This window comes from Trachinotus anak, unplaced genomic scaffold (genome assembly GCF_046630095.1).
Source record: "Trachinotus anak isolate AG129_WGS33_773 ecotype Australia unplaced genomic scaffold, CSIRO_AGI_Tana_v1 ptg000025l, whole genome shotgun sequence".
Classification (NCBI taxonomy): domain Eukaryota; kingdom Metazoa; phylum Chordata; class Actinopteri; order Carangiformes; family Carangidae; genus Trachinotus; species Trachinotus anak.
Window position 1 is genome coordinate 19784105 of NW_027273876.1, and position 14054 is coordinate 19798158.

The 14054-nt window shown below is 41.3% G+C and overlaps 1 protein-coding gene across 5 annotated transcripts in view; it reads right to left on the reverse strand.

Moving 5' to 3' along the window:
• The window catches only part of rbfox3a (RNA binding fox-1 homolog 3a), a 563670-nt gene that overhangs the window by 458433 nt on the left and 91183 nt on the right, over positions 1-14054 (reverse strand). For all 5 annotated transcript variants that reach the window (XM_071463611.1, XM_071463610.1, XM_071463609.1 and 2 more), the window contains exon 2: positions 11642-11736. The gene's annotated coding sequence lies outside the window, so the exon portion shown is untranslated. The remainder of the gene's footprint in view (positions 1-11641; positions 11737-14054) is intronic.

Here is a 14054-nt window from a genome sequence, read left to right on the forward strand (position 1 = left end):
TCATTAATTTAATTCAAATGAATTGTTTCTAAAAAGACAAAGTATATTAGTCATGGCCTGATTTTAAAGCTTTAAAGAGTAAAGACTCTCACCAGTAAGACACCTTTGTACTTTATCCAGACACAATGAAGTTATATTTGATAAACTAAACAGAAACTGATTCCAATTTTATCTACTGAAATCCCATTACAAAAGCATGACACTCATGCTGATGATGTCTAATAGCCAAATCTCTTTTTTTCACGGTGATTACTCAACAATGCTCAGTTCAGGTGTCATGGACTGGCTGCAAGCAACTCGAGCTAACACTGGAACTGAAAAAGCTGGTAAATGCTCTGAGTCGACCTTGAGCAGAGGCTACTGCTAGGTTTATTGAAACTATCAGCACCTTATCAATTTCAGTCACTCAAGAAAATGTAACCAATGGTTTACCTGCAACAGAACCAGCCTTAGTCTCAATTAACATGTGAATTACCAAAGAAGCAGGTACAGATCATGTGTGGATACATCACTGATACTGAAACAGGGTGAAACAAAAAAGAAAAAAACTTCAGCAACACTGTCAGAATCAAACAAAGTGCCAGAGGTTTTTAAGTAGAGAAAATCTGTGTGCTAAAAGTGAAGCATTATTTCAAACGTTTAACCTTTGACTGAACTTTTGTACCAGCATGTGATGTGTTGTTTGCATATAAAGTAAAATTTTCAAAATAATGGTGAAAATACAAAGTGCTGGCTTTCTGTCCTATGATTAAAACCAAGAGCCTCTTTCGATGTGAAAGGGGTGTCAGGGCCACAGCAGGGTCTCAAATGTCAAGAGTTGCAGGATAAGTAGTTTTACGAATGTTTTATTTTTCCAGAAGAAATGTTGAGCTTCCTGGGCTGGTGTTGAATGAAACATTCAAACACGTTGACAGTTTAGTTTGGGGAACTTCTTCCTGACTTTACCACTGTGGTGCAAAACAAAAAGTTAAAATTATATCCAGGTAAAATTGACTGAGCTTAGAGGTGGGACCAAGTCATTGAAGTGCAAGTCACAAGTCTCAGGTCTTTCTTCTGGAGTCCTGGGTCAAGTCCCAAATCAACAGAGATAAGTTCCAAGTCAAGTCCTGAGTCAAGTCCGAAGTCAAGACAGATAAGTCTCAAGTCAAATCCCGAGTCAAGTCCTAAATCAAGTCCCAAGTCTTTCCACTCAAGTCCTGAGTCAAGACAGACAAGTCTCAAGTCAAGTCTTGAGTCAAGTCCCAAGTCATTCCACTCAAGTCCAGATACAAGTCCCAAATCAAGTCTCAAATCAAGACAGACAAGTCCAAAGTCAAATCCAGTTAAGTCCCGAGCCCTAAAATAAATACTGTTTCTAGAGCAGCAACAGTAAAGTCACAATAAACTCAATCATTTCTCACTGGAAACAAATGTCAGTAAAATAAATAATAAATCAGACATCAAAATACTGAGTGAAGTTTAAAAAGAACACAGACATCAGTCAGTATCAGTCCTTCCTCCTGTCCTCTGTCCTCCTCCCTCTGCTGCTGGTGTGATTCACTGCCTGCAGGTAGAGAGAGGAGGGGCTGGTTCGTCTCAGCCAGCAGCTCAGTTTACAGCAATCTGCCACATTTTAAGATTCATGGCAAACTAAGATAATCAGTTAGACGATGGTCAGACAGCTTTCGTTTTAGCATCCCTGTAACTATCAGCTGTTAGCCTAACCAGTGCACTGTGGTTCATCTGCTGCAGCGGTGGTTTGATAAAGTATTTATTGGCCTTTTGCTTTTGATTGCACTAACAGTAACGGATGTAGTTGTCATTAACTCGATTAGTCATCAAGTAATCTTCATTTTACTTGACTCGGTGTCCAGACACTGCAGCCTCTCTGCTCTGCTGTTTGCTCTGTGTGTGTGTGTGTGTAGCATGCACTGGCTATGCAGCCCTGCCCCAGGCAGAGAGCAGAGGGGAGGACAGAGAAGCAGCATGACCATAAATGATAGAACAGAAAATCAATATGTGACCATCAATGTTGATATTTTGATGCTGCCACAAATGGAAACATTGCTTTTTAATCTCTGTGCTTGGTGGAAGGTATCAAGTATTTCCAGGTTAGAAGGCTCAAATCCAAGTGAAGTCACGGGTCATTGGTGTTAAAGTCGATGTCGAGTTGCAAGTGTTTTTTGATTTTGTCACGTCGAGTCAACAAGTCATCAAATTTATGACTTGAGTCAAGTCATGTGACTCCCATCTACACCTCAGGAGCGTGGCGTTTATGGGGCCTGTGTTTCTGAGAAACACCATGTCATACACTGTGCTTTGTGAATATAGCAAATAATGATGTCGGCAAGAACCTCACCAACTTTCCTTTGGTCTCCGGACTCTTACCAGTTTAATGCAATCAGTGTGCATGTCATGTTGAAGGCAACAATTCAAATTGCACCCATGGTTCTTGGTATCATTATAGTCATTAAGGATTTCAGGAGTCCATGTGTAGGAGACCAGGGATTGGTGTGCAAAGATTTATAAGTGACATTAACCCCACTAACAGAGGTGTAAAGAGGTGCTTTTTTTGGTCATTAACACGTTGACACAGGTCTTCATTCATTATTCTTACTGCTTTATTTACCGTGTTTTGTGTCTTTGTAGCTGTTATCATTGGATAATTTGTCTATAAAGTTTGGTACTTCTTGTTCTCTCTCTTTTTTTCGTTCATGGTTGCTACCTTCCTTTTTTTTTACAACTAAATTTACCCCAGGAGGTAAGAAAGTCTTCTTGGCAGGCCACCAAGAGGAACTTTTCTCTTAGTGTTATCGTGCCAAGTCTGTCAAACTATCTCGGTGGATGAATGGTTGCATTGACGAATTGTAATAATGTTGATTAATATTCTCCATATTCGTAACCAAGCTAATCTGACACACACACGCCTGCAAAGAAACACCTGCACGTGCACCCATATGAACCTTTGCATGTGGAGGCACATCCCAGTGTTCCGCTCCCTCACACATCTCTTTACCCCCTCATCCTCTTCCTTTTCTCGTCATTCTAATTTATGCTTCGTTCGTCTGCCACACCTCTCACCCTGCACTTGCTGCCTCTCCACACCTCCCACCTCCCACCTCCCACCGCCTCCTGTTCCCTCTGTCTTTCATCTTTGCCCTGTCAAGTGAGCCTTTGAAGGTGTGTGTGGGGGCAAGGGGAGGGGGGTTGAGGAATCATCTCAGCCTGACACAATCCAACCCAAAATCATTAACAGTAAGGTAACTGCTTCAGCCCCCCCCCCGTTCACGAAACATTCCTGTTCACTTTGTTAAGACTACAATCAGTGCTTCAAAGTGAAGGGCAGATGCATAGTGCATGGAGTCATGCACTGCTATGGGTTGTTTCTTTAACTCTCTCAAGAATACTTATGTTGTTGTTTGAAGACTGTCAGGTGTAGTTTGGAGCAGGTCAAATGGAGTGTAAGCTTGATGTTTGATGAAGTAGGTACTCGAACTCCTCAGGTCTGGGAAAGAACAAAGTAAAAGTACCTTTATGACAACCTTGTGGATTTATCCCCCTCCCTCTTTTCAGAAATGATGACAAGTGAGAAAGAGGTGGAGGGAAGAGGCGAGAAAATACAACAACGCAACAAACAATCTAAAAGAGTGATAGTGTTCCTGTCCTTTTAAAAAACAAGCATCCATTTCCAAAATGAAGTGCATCGCTGAATAAATCAGTCTCGGGTTAATAAAGTTGTCATCTGTTTGATTTTCCTGAGGAAGAAGGAAGGCGAAAAAAGAAGAAAACAATGGCAGAAATATGACCCCATCAGCATTATCTCTTTATTTTATTGTTTTCGCAGAGGTCACCGTGAACACAGCTCCGCCGCTCATTTTTCCCCACAACATCTCCTATAGATTTTTAGTCTGTTCTTAGGATATGTGTCTGACTGTAAATCAGAAACAATGAGGCTCTGGCACCTGTGTGCATGAAGGAACCTACAAGAAGACAGTTGTGCATACAGAGAGCTTCTACAGGGAGATGAAGGTTTGGAGGTGGGACACAAATACTCACTTTTTAGCACCATGCACCAGCTACAGATAGATACAAGTCACTTAAACACTCAGTCTGTACCTTCTGCCACTAGGAATCTCTCAATCAAAACAATAACATAAGACAGCATTAGGTAAAGTTGTGAAATAGCATGGGGTCATTGTCTTCACCACCAATGCAGTCAGCTACTCCAGGTTTGGATTCCTTCAGCGTCAGTGGCTCAGGCGGTTTTTACCTGGAGCTGAATTATCCGCAGAGGTCTCCTCCTCTCCATAACAAACAGACCAGGGGATTATAACCGTTAAAAGCAGTCTCACATTTAAAGTCAGTGTTTCTCTGATGCTAGATGATGGACACGGGGGGTGAGGGAAGGGCTGGGAGCTAAGATTGCGGCTAACCTTTGTTTTGGTTTTTTTGACTTGTGAATCAGATGTTCAGGTGGTTTTTACTGACAGAGGTCTCCTCCTCTCCATAACAAATGGACCAGGGGATTAAAACCTGTAAAACACTCAATAAACTAGTTTCACTTTAAAAATCATTGATTCACCAACACTTTTTGGCGGACACAGGACGTGTCAGAGCAGCTGGGAGCTAAGCTGTCGAACATTTACTCAGCTTTTTTCTCTGATGACTTCAGATCCAGACGTCCGATGAATAAAATCCTTCATCTGGTTCAAATATATAGTTAAATACGACCAAGGTGTAAAAATTGTATCTTAGAAATGTGTCTTAAAACTGGATCAAATTAAAATTGGTGCTTCTAGCAGGAAAAAACAATGCATGTGCATAGGGGATATGACATCACTGACACTCAAAGGAAATGGACCATTAGCATGATTAAAATCACAGATTTCTCTGGTTTGAGAATTGCTGGAAACATTTGGGATAAAGTAAGTACACAACTCAAAAAGTATATAACATAGGTCTAGTCATTTTTAGATATTTTAATGTGGACAAGTTACATATTATAACTGTAAGTGTTTCCACAGCTTTGTTCCTTCAGTCTTTTGAGATTTAATTACTAGTTATTCTTTCTCCTATCTTTTCCTCCTCATTCCGTTTTTCCAGTCTCACTCTCACCAGCTGAGGTCAGTCAGTCAGCCGTCCTATTCGGCTGCTAAAAAAGAGCTAATGTGAGACGCAGCGCAGACAAAGCAGTGGCTGCCAGTGACGGAATCACTATTCACGAGCACTGCGGAAAGTTCAGCAGAGTCTGCCTGAGTGCAAACACTCAGACCAGTGCAAACAGCACAGATGTGCAAAAACACCAGCCACAACATATGTTATAAATGTTTTCATTACTCTCACTGAAATAAATACCTACAGGTTTGGTAAGGTGTTGCTGTTTGTTAGTTGCTGATTTAATAAAGCAGAACGGTCCGAGCCACAAGTGTTCTCCAGCCTCTGCTCCTGCGTTCTGCCTGTTGTTGTTATGACAGAGTGATTCGTCTAGATTAGCTGCTTTACTCGCAAAATGAGTGATTTACAATCAACAGACATAATAGATTCACACAGCAATAAATCAGAATCTTCACAGACATTACAACTCATTAAAAGTCCTCCACACAGGACCGGACAACATGGTTTAAATCAATTACAATCAGACAATATCAGTGTTAACTGACAGTATTAAAATGAAAGAATAACCAAGTGATGTTTGATGCAATGACTTGTTTTCCACAGTTTTATATTAGAAAAAAAAATGAATTGACTTATAATACAAGAGGTCATTTGTACCCAATCTTTTGTTCAGATAACATGATATAACAAGAGGCCACAGAGCAGCACCGAGGCTGAAAAATGAAGCCAACAGTGAAGCACTAAAAACTGAAAAGACAACTGTATCTAACTCACCCACTGGAATTTTATCAAGGCTTACAGTTAGTGCATAATTGAAGGCGTGGCCGCTTTGAGTGACAGATGGGTGAGTGTATGCTCAACACAAACCACCATGCACCAAAGTCCCAGCTCCATACACGCCCCACCCATCTGCCCATTTTTGGATTAGCTGGGAGTTAGGGGCGGAGTCAGGCACTGCCAAGATTGTGACGGTGGAGCAGCTCACTCTAAGCTTCAAAAACCTCTCTTCAGAAACCTGTAGGCGACTTCATGGAGGCTACATCCATCTTTATTTACAGTCTACGGAGGCCACATGTTAATTTGGGCAAAACTCCACCTGCTGGCAGCAGAAAAAAAGTGTGGGGTTGTGGTGAGTAACATGACACTTGACATAGAAATCCTCAGTTGCCTCTTATTTATCATTATTCTACAATTAAAGGTCAGTGGCTGTACATAATGGTCTAAAAATTCAAGACTATAATTTAATAAAGAATATTTGATATTTTTATACTATGTTTGAAACGACAGTGTGAAAACAATGGTGACTCATAGTGATGAACCTACAGATAATTATCAGCTGAATCTACAGCTCCCCTCGACTTTATGGGGCTTCACAGTGAGTTTCAGCTCATTGCTCTGGTGTCGACTTTACTGTGTTAGTTTACTGTCAACGCTTTTATAGCTTTTCAGCAGAAAACAAAAAAAGCAAATAAGCTCTAAAAACCCACTGCACCTACCTACCTGCACAGTGAATGACAATGTTGCTCCATAACCGCTGTCATACCAACTTCAGGGTGATAATATGTCAGTGTTGTGTTCGTAACATGTTATTGCAGGTTTGAAGAAACAGGACCTGTGTGTCTGTGGTTTTCACTCGGAACTGTGACTCTAGTTTGTCAGGAACAAAGCCAGATGTAGCGTTTTATTGTTATAGCACCTCAAAGTCCCTGTGGGGAGGAAGTCTGTAGGGACTGATCTGACAACAAAACTCCACGCTGAAGTGAGAGACTGAAGTTTGTATCTGTCCCCTCCCTTTATGATGATGATTTGTCCTCAGCGTTTACCAAGTAGTTGCTTATTAACCCAAATCTGATCTTTTCCTATCAAAGTACTTTTTATGCCGAAACTACAGAAAACAAACAAAACAAAAACCTGAAGCAATGGAAACAATGAATCAGTTTTGTCACAGTTTGATCAGGTTGGTTCGTATCACATACATGGAGAATCCTGGTTCTCTGTATTATTAACAACACAAAGTGCAGTTGCTATGGTTTACAATTGAATGCCCCTGAAAATGGAGGCCATGTACTGTAGGTTATTGATAGCACACTCAGGTGACTTGTTGTCAGTATGAATACTGCATGGGCTAATAAATGACTGTCAGACGCCACAGGTGTCTGTGGAGAGGTGCGCACATACATGTACACATGATGTGACAGGGAGGGAGTTGTCTGTCCTTTTCCCTGGAGATTAAGGGTGATTTGAGGCGTCCTTGTCTTGCACTCACACTTCTTGCTAAGCTTTACACACACACACACACACACACACACACACACAAAGAGGCAGTGTGACCCCAACCACACTGTTGTTACCTTGGATATCACCATTCCAGAGGGACTGTGGGTTATCATTGGTCACAACATGACACACAGGAGACTATGTAGGTGTCTGTGTGTGTGTGTGTGTGTGTGTGTGTGTGTGTGTGTGTGTGTTTGTGTAGACAGACTGGCAAGAAAAGAAAGAACGGGAGGCAAATATACTGTAGGTTCCAGGAATCACGATAAAGTGAAAACACATGGATTAAGTGATGGAAAGAAAGAAAAAAAGAAATTGGAAAAGAGAATTGGATTTTCAGGACGGAGCTGCAAACTCAGTCTACAGCACAAGGCACCTGTTTTATTTAATATCAAGTGACAGAAACACACACATAATGTTATGACCTCTATTGCTCTCCAGTGTCCAAGAGCTGGTTAATCCTCTGCCCTGAGAGGTGTGAGACCCAACATGGAGGCCGATATCAGCTTTTGATTCAATGTAATGAATCAAATGCTCATGTGTTACAGCATTGCATTTGATTCAGTGTAACACTGTAACACATTGCATGTGACAAATGAGCTTTCCTGTTGCAGCTGGGCCCCACAGACCCCCCCCCCCCAATCTACAGGTGTAGCCTGTAGGAGATGGAAGCAAGACCAACACCCACGTCAACACTGCACAAAAATGCAGCTGCCATTGTGCCTAAACAGGAAAATATGACATGATGCAGTCTTGCAGAGTGAGACTATATGTCACAATTTACAATGAATTAAAATGAACTCAAATCACCTGCTGTACAACAGCCTGAACTCAGACTGTAATCAAACGCACTGGGAGATCGCTTCAGAATCGACAGGACAGGTCTACTACAGATTGTCTGCATGTGTTTATTGACATCATTGTGTGTCAATTACTTAGTGTTATGGTACATCAGGCACAGTTTCAAAATGACGGACGGCCTTCAGATTTTTTCATCATTGGCTGAATTCAGGTTTTCTACAATGATAATAAACAACTGGTGAGTCAGACAATGCAGGAGTTAATTTAATGAAATGTCATTGATCTGTTCTCCATTCTTCACTGCGTCTGCTTTAACTCATGTTATCTTCAAAGACTGAGAGGACAAATCTTCCTTAAAGTCTCCATCCATAGCTATTAAGAAGACAAATATAAGCTTTGAAAATGTGAAGGTTTAAAAGTTAAAAGTACTCACCTATCTAAAATCAGTCATACTCAACAACTACCCCGCAACCCAGCCGCTGACTGTCTGGCATGATGCTGCCATGGTCTTAATGCATCGCCATCATGTGGGATTACCTCAAATGAGAGGTGGTGAAATGTTACACGTCAGTCCAGGACACTGGTCTTAGATGTCTGAATACAACTGATTCAGAGCTCAAACTATGACAATTTAACTTCTGCTACAAAGACCACATCTGAGGACCAACCAATCACAACATAGCATGACATGACACGATACCCCAGTGGCTTGTGTATGTCTACTGGAAGCGCCCATAATCAAGTTAGAACACACCAGCTCCAAAACTGCAGAGTAACCAGACAATGTCCTTAAACCTTGTTCAGAAAACACACTACAGCTCTGACTGTAGCTGTTGGGGTTTTTCAATAGAAAGTGATTCATCATTCAGCACAAACTGATAATGTAGTCAAATAGTGCAGGAGTGAAGTGTGTCACCCTGAGTCACTGATCTGCATTTGCCTTTTTGAGCACTGTTGGTGATTACAGAATTGGATGAGATGATATAAGCTAATTTATGCACACAGTCTACATCCAAGCAAAGCAAAGTCTAATTTCATACTTCATACTGAAAAAAAAACTAAATTTGTTATTGAAGAGTATGGTGGGAGTTTACACTGGAGGTCATTTGCAGTAAAGGTAAAACTTTGGCAGATATGCTCCATTAAACCCGCAATTCAGTAGATAAACTGCTGCGCTTATCCTTTCAGCTCGTCTCTGTGTCTGTGGCCTGGATCTGAGGGTTGCTCTGCTGCCTCGTCTCCCCACACAAAAGAGCACCTGGCCAAGCACATAATCCTCTCAGACCCCCTATAGAGCCCCGAGCTCTGGATCTCCCCCTGGAGGCTGTGGCTAACCACTAACAACTCCTAGCATCTGGACAGTTGTCACTAAATGCTAATGACAAACACAATGAGTGGAGAGATTTCAATTGTGTGGCTGTCCAGGGGTCTGGAGAATGGGGTTATTTTTTGAATAGCGCGTTAATATATTCTGCACACATTTTCAGTAATGTTCAGGGATTTTTCTGGGGGGAGCAAGCGATGAGGCAGAGCAGAGAAGGTTAGAGAGGGAATAAGTGGTAGAGGTGTTCAAATTCTTCCAAGATTCTCCCCCAGAGCTACAGAATCTGTGCTGCCTTTTAAATACCCAAATCAGTTACACTGAGAGTGCGCACAAACACACACACACACACACACACACACATACATGCACACACATAAAAAAAAACAAAAAAACACTTCAGTATAGAAAGTCTCTCAGACCCCCTGGTGCCTCCAGCCCAGTTTTTCTTGTTTTCCGGTTCTTGTGCACCAGTGCTGCTGTCTGTGAGAGTCGAGAACGGAAACAGGCCTCCAGAGAACAAGGCATCAAACTCCTATTAACATCACACACACACACACTGACACACACACACACACACACACACACACACACACACACACACACACATACACACACCCAAATTAATTATTAACCAACCAAAGGTTCCATTGGCATCCAACAGTAATAACAACTTTCTGATAACAGCAACATGCTACTCAATAAACCTTAATACCACTGAGCACAACCCTGATGTTATTGCCCCAGTTCCTATTAACAAATGAAAGAGTAAAAACATATATGTTAGATATGATAAGAAGTGAGTATTCCCAGTCATTGCTGTGGTAACCCTGTGAATAAAACATAATCTTGATTTCCTTTTTTTTAATATTGTAGCTTCAATTGTAGAAGTACACAATCTCTGCACTGTTGAGAAATGTCCTCAGGCAGATGAAAACCCTCAGCAATTCATGAACCTGAAGCATGAAACATGAAACAGGACTGTAGAGACCTGGAAGTGGAACAGCTGTATCTTCTGCAGAACAAAGGTGTCCCTCACACCTGGAGTTTCATTCATTTGGTGCAGGAGAAAAAAAAAAACTGTTTTTGTAATTTAGTTCTTATCCAGTTCTTATCTTGTCACACAGACATAATACAAGACAAACATGTAACTATATGGTCGACCAGCTGACTCGATCATTGACCAGTTTATTAAGCTCATCCTGCATCATCAGTGCCACATGAACCTACTGAAACCTCTCCTCTCTGGAGCTCAGGAAAACTGCTTTCTGAGCTCAATCTCAAACGTCATACATGATGACAACAGGGAGAGACAGCACAACGTGAGGCATCCCGTAATCTTCTGAGGGGGTAGTTACAGTTACTGTGGGGTGGTTACATTTTTAATGAGAAACTGCCAAAACCACACGCAGCAGTGCAGGCGCCTCGACATCACCCCTCTGTTTTAACTCGTTTTCACTCTGTGATGTATCAGGGCGAATCCCCACACTTATGCATATGCATGGTGCATACATGTGTAACCATGGTGACCAAATGATCCTGCATAAATATGTGTATGCAACCTATAATTTTGAACCAATATTGCCTGTTGTGGATGGTGGATTTAAACATAGTTTTATCATTTGAATTCATGCTAAAAGTCACATCTGCTATCACACACAGTCTTGTGGTTTGTGTATGTGATGAAGTGGCAGAGTGGAGGTGTGTGTGTGTTTTACACAGACATTTCCAGACTGTTAAAAGAGACTGAAGGTCTCACTTTCATTAGCTCTATTGATTAATATACTGATCTTCGCTGTTGGATGATGCTAGATATATTCTGTGTTTTAATCCACTGATAGAAACAAATACTCTTGACAATAATGTTCATGCATAATTCAAATAGGCACAATAGTGCTGGAGGGGGGAAAAAAAAGTTCTTTGCCCCCCATATAATTTATTATAATCATGGAATGTGTCAAGTATTATGTCCTATGTATGAATATTCCAGGTCAAAGTGGGAGCTCATGGAAGACACTTAACTGGAGCTAATGTGTGTGAATGGATCTGTTGTTGGGCAGGTAAAGTCAGCAGGTGAGTGTTGGAGGATGGTTGTGATTCTACTCAGTCCAATGTAGTAACAAGGGTGGAAATAGTGATGACGGGGCCTACCTGTTAGAAGAGCTGTGGTCCTCTGTGGCTGGGATGCAGAAGAGACGTGAGGAGATTGTGTTAGACTGCTAGCATCTCTACGTCTGTCCCTCTGTCTGATGGAGAAAGAAGAAACACACAAAGACAGTGTTCAGTGGATTTTCTTCAACCTCTTATTCACTGCTGAACTAACACCCACGCTGGTCCACGCCGCCCCAGATTAACAACTGTCAGTCACTGAGCACAGACACCAGAGGAGCTGTGGATTCATGCCTTGCTCGAGGGCAGCATGGCAGCAGCATATTTCCCATAAGCCTTAGCTGTGATCAGGGCTCCGGACTATATAAGTAAGCATCACAGTTTATTGGACTGTTGTGACTCCAGCTGTCATCTCCCTGAGGATCTAGCACATCTAGAAGAGGGACAGATTAAAACAGGCTTCTGCAAACTGATCTGAGGTCTGTATTTGTGTTTGCTGACAAGACATAATCTCTGCTTATGAGAGCTGAAGTTATGGGAGTCAACTGAACAGTGTGCATATTCTACTTTGTCATGTTGTTATGGCCTAAAACAAATTGTGTTTCAGTCACGTCTTTGTCTTCTTGCATTTTGAAGGAAAAAAATCTCCCTAAGCTTGAAAACAAAAAAAAAAAGGACAGAGCGAAAACAGAATTTTTGCAAACTTATAAAAAAAAATCAACTGAAATATGACACTGACATTATGCTCGAACATTATTGTCATGTATTCAGACACTGTACTCAGGACTTAGTTGAAGCACCTTTGGCAGTGATTATTGACTAAAGTCTTCTGGGGTGTGACGCTGAGAGCTTTGCACACCTGGATTTCTCTCTCAAGCTCTGTATGTATATGTATGTATGTATGTATACACCAATTAGCCACAACATTACAACCAATAACTGATTGTAATGTTGTGGCTAATCAGTGCATATGTGTGTATTAATACAATGGAATCCAAAAGTCTGAAACCATTTTCCCAGTGGACGCTACTGTTTGTATAGTCAGGTCCATAAGTATTTGGACAGTGACACAATTTTGTACACCTCTGTACACCAACACAATGTATTTTAAATGAACCTTCATGATGTGATTCAAGTGTAACTCTCACCTTTAATTCATGGGGTTTAACAAACATGCTGCATTTACCGTTTAGGAATTGCAGCCATTTTTATACACAATGTTACTGTCCAAATACTTATGGACCAAAGAGTAAAGAGAAAAGAATGCCCAGCTCAGCTCACACCCAAAGGCACTGGATGTTATTGTAATATCAGAAAGACGGTGGGCTCTAGGTGGGCGATCTGGCCAGAAGATCATATGACAATCGTTTTGGGTAGAATCACAATTCACCATCTGAATCGTGAAGATCCCCACAGATTCAGTTAAACTCATGTGATCACATGATTAGCTGTGCATGTGGTTGCCTTCTGTTTACGAACTGTGTCAGAACTGCTGACCAGCTAGCTCATCCCACTTTGTGTTTCCCTGCGTGGAGGCAGATTTTGTCCCAAGGATGGACTGCAACTCCACTGTCCTGGACTGCAGCTGGTGACGCTAGTTCTTGTTGTTCTCAAGTGGAGAACTTGTACATGTGCCCCTACACCAAGCTCGCCCAGGCTGAAGAACAGAACAAGGACTGCCATCGCTAGCTGCAGTTAGCGGGCTAGCAGTTTACCAGTCAGCAACAGGCTGCTTTCCAGCGACTGAACTTTTAAAACTAAACATCTGAATATAGCAGCTTTTAATGACGTGATCTGTACGATTTATATAAAGTCAATAATATGCCAAAGTAAGATCGTCCACGATATAAAAGTGTCACATCGATCACTCCTACGTTGGACTCTAACAACTCTAACGCTGGACAGTCATTAAATTATGGTTGGAAAATGAAAATCAGGTTGACGTCAAAACCCAACGTTAGCATACTGATATTGTGACGCTGGGTTTTGGTCACAGCTAAATTGTTGGTATTTTATACATCAAGATGGATTTTGGATTCTGGTAACCTGACAACACAACTTAAAACCAACAAAATAACAACGGCAGCTGTCGTCACTCTTCTACATAAAATACACATTGGCATTAGACGTTTGTCCTGGTGTTGAATTTTGGTCACCAAACATCACAACCTACTTTTAACCAAATATCAACATTTCACAACGTTGGTGGTCAGCTGTGTGCCTGCAGGGTTACAATAACATATATAAGTGAAAAACAGCAAATCTTTATATTTGAGAAGCTGGAAATTGCTGCCAATTAATTTTCCATTGATTGACTTATAATATACTTTTTTTCTAAATTAGACATGCATGTAGGATTGTTTGTATTCAGAAAGTGTGAATCATCTGTCAAACCACAATTGAGTTGTAACACTGAAATTCAGAAGCTGTGACTTTCAGGTTTTACATTTTGATA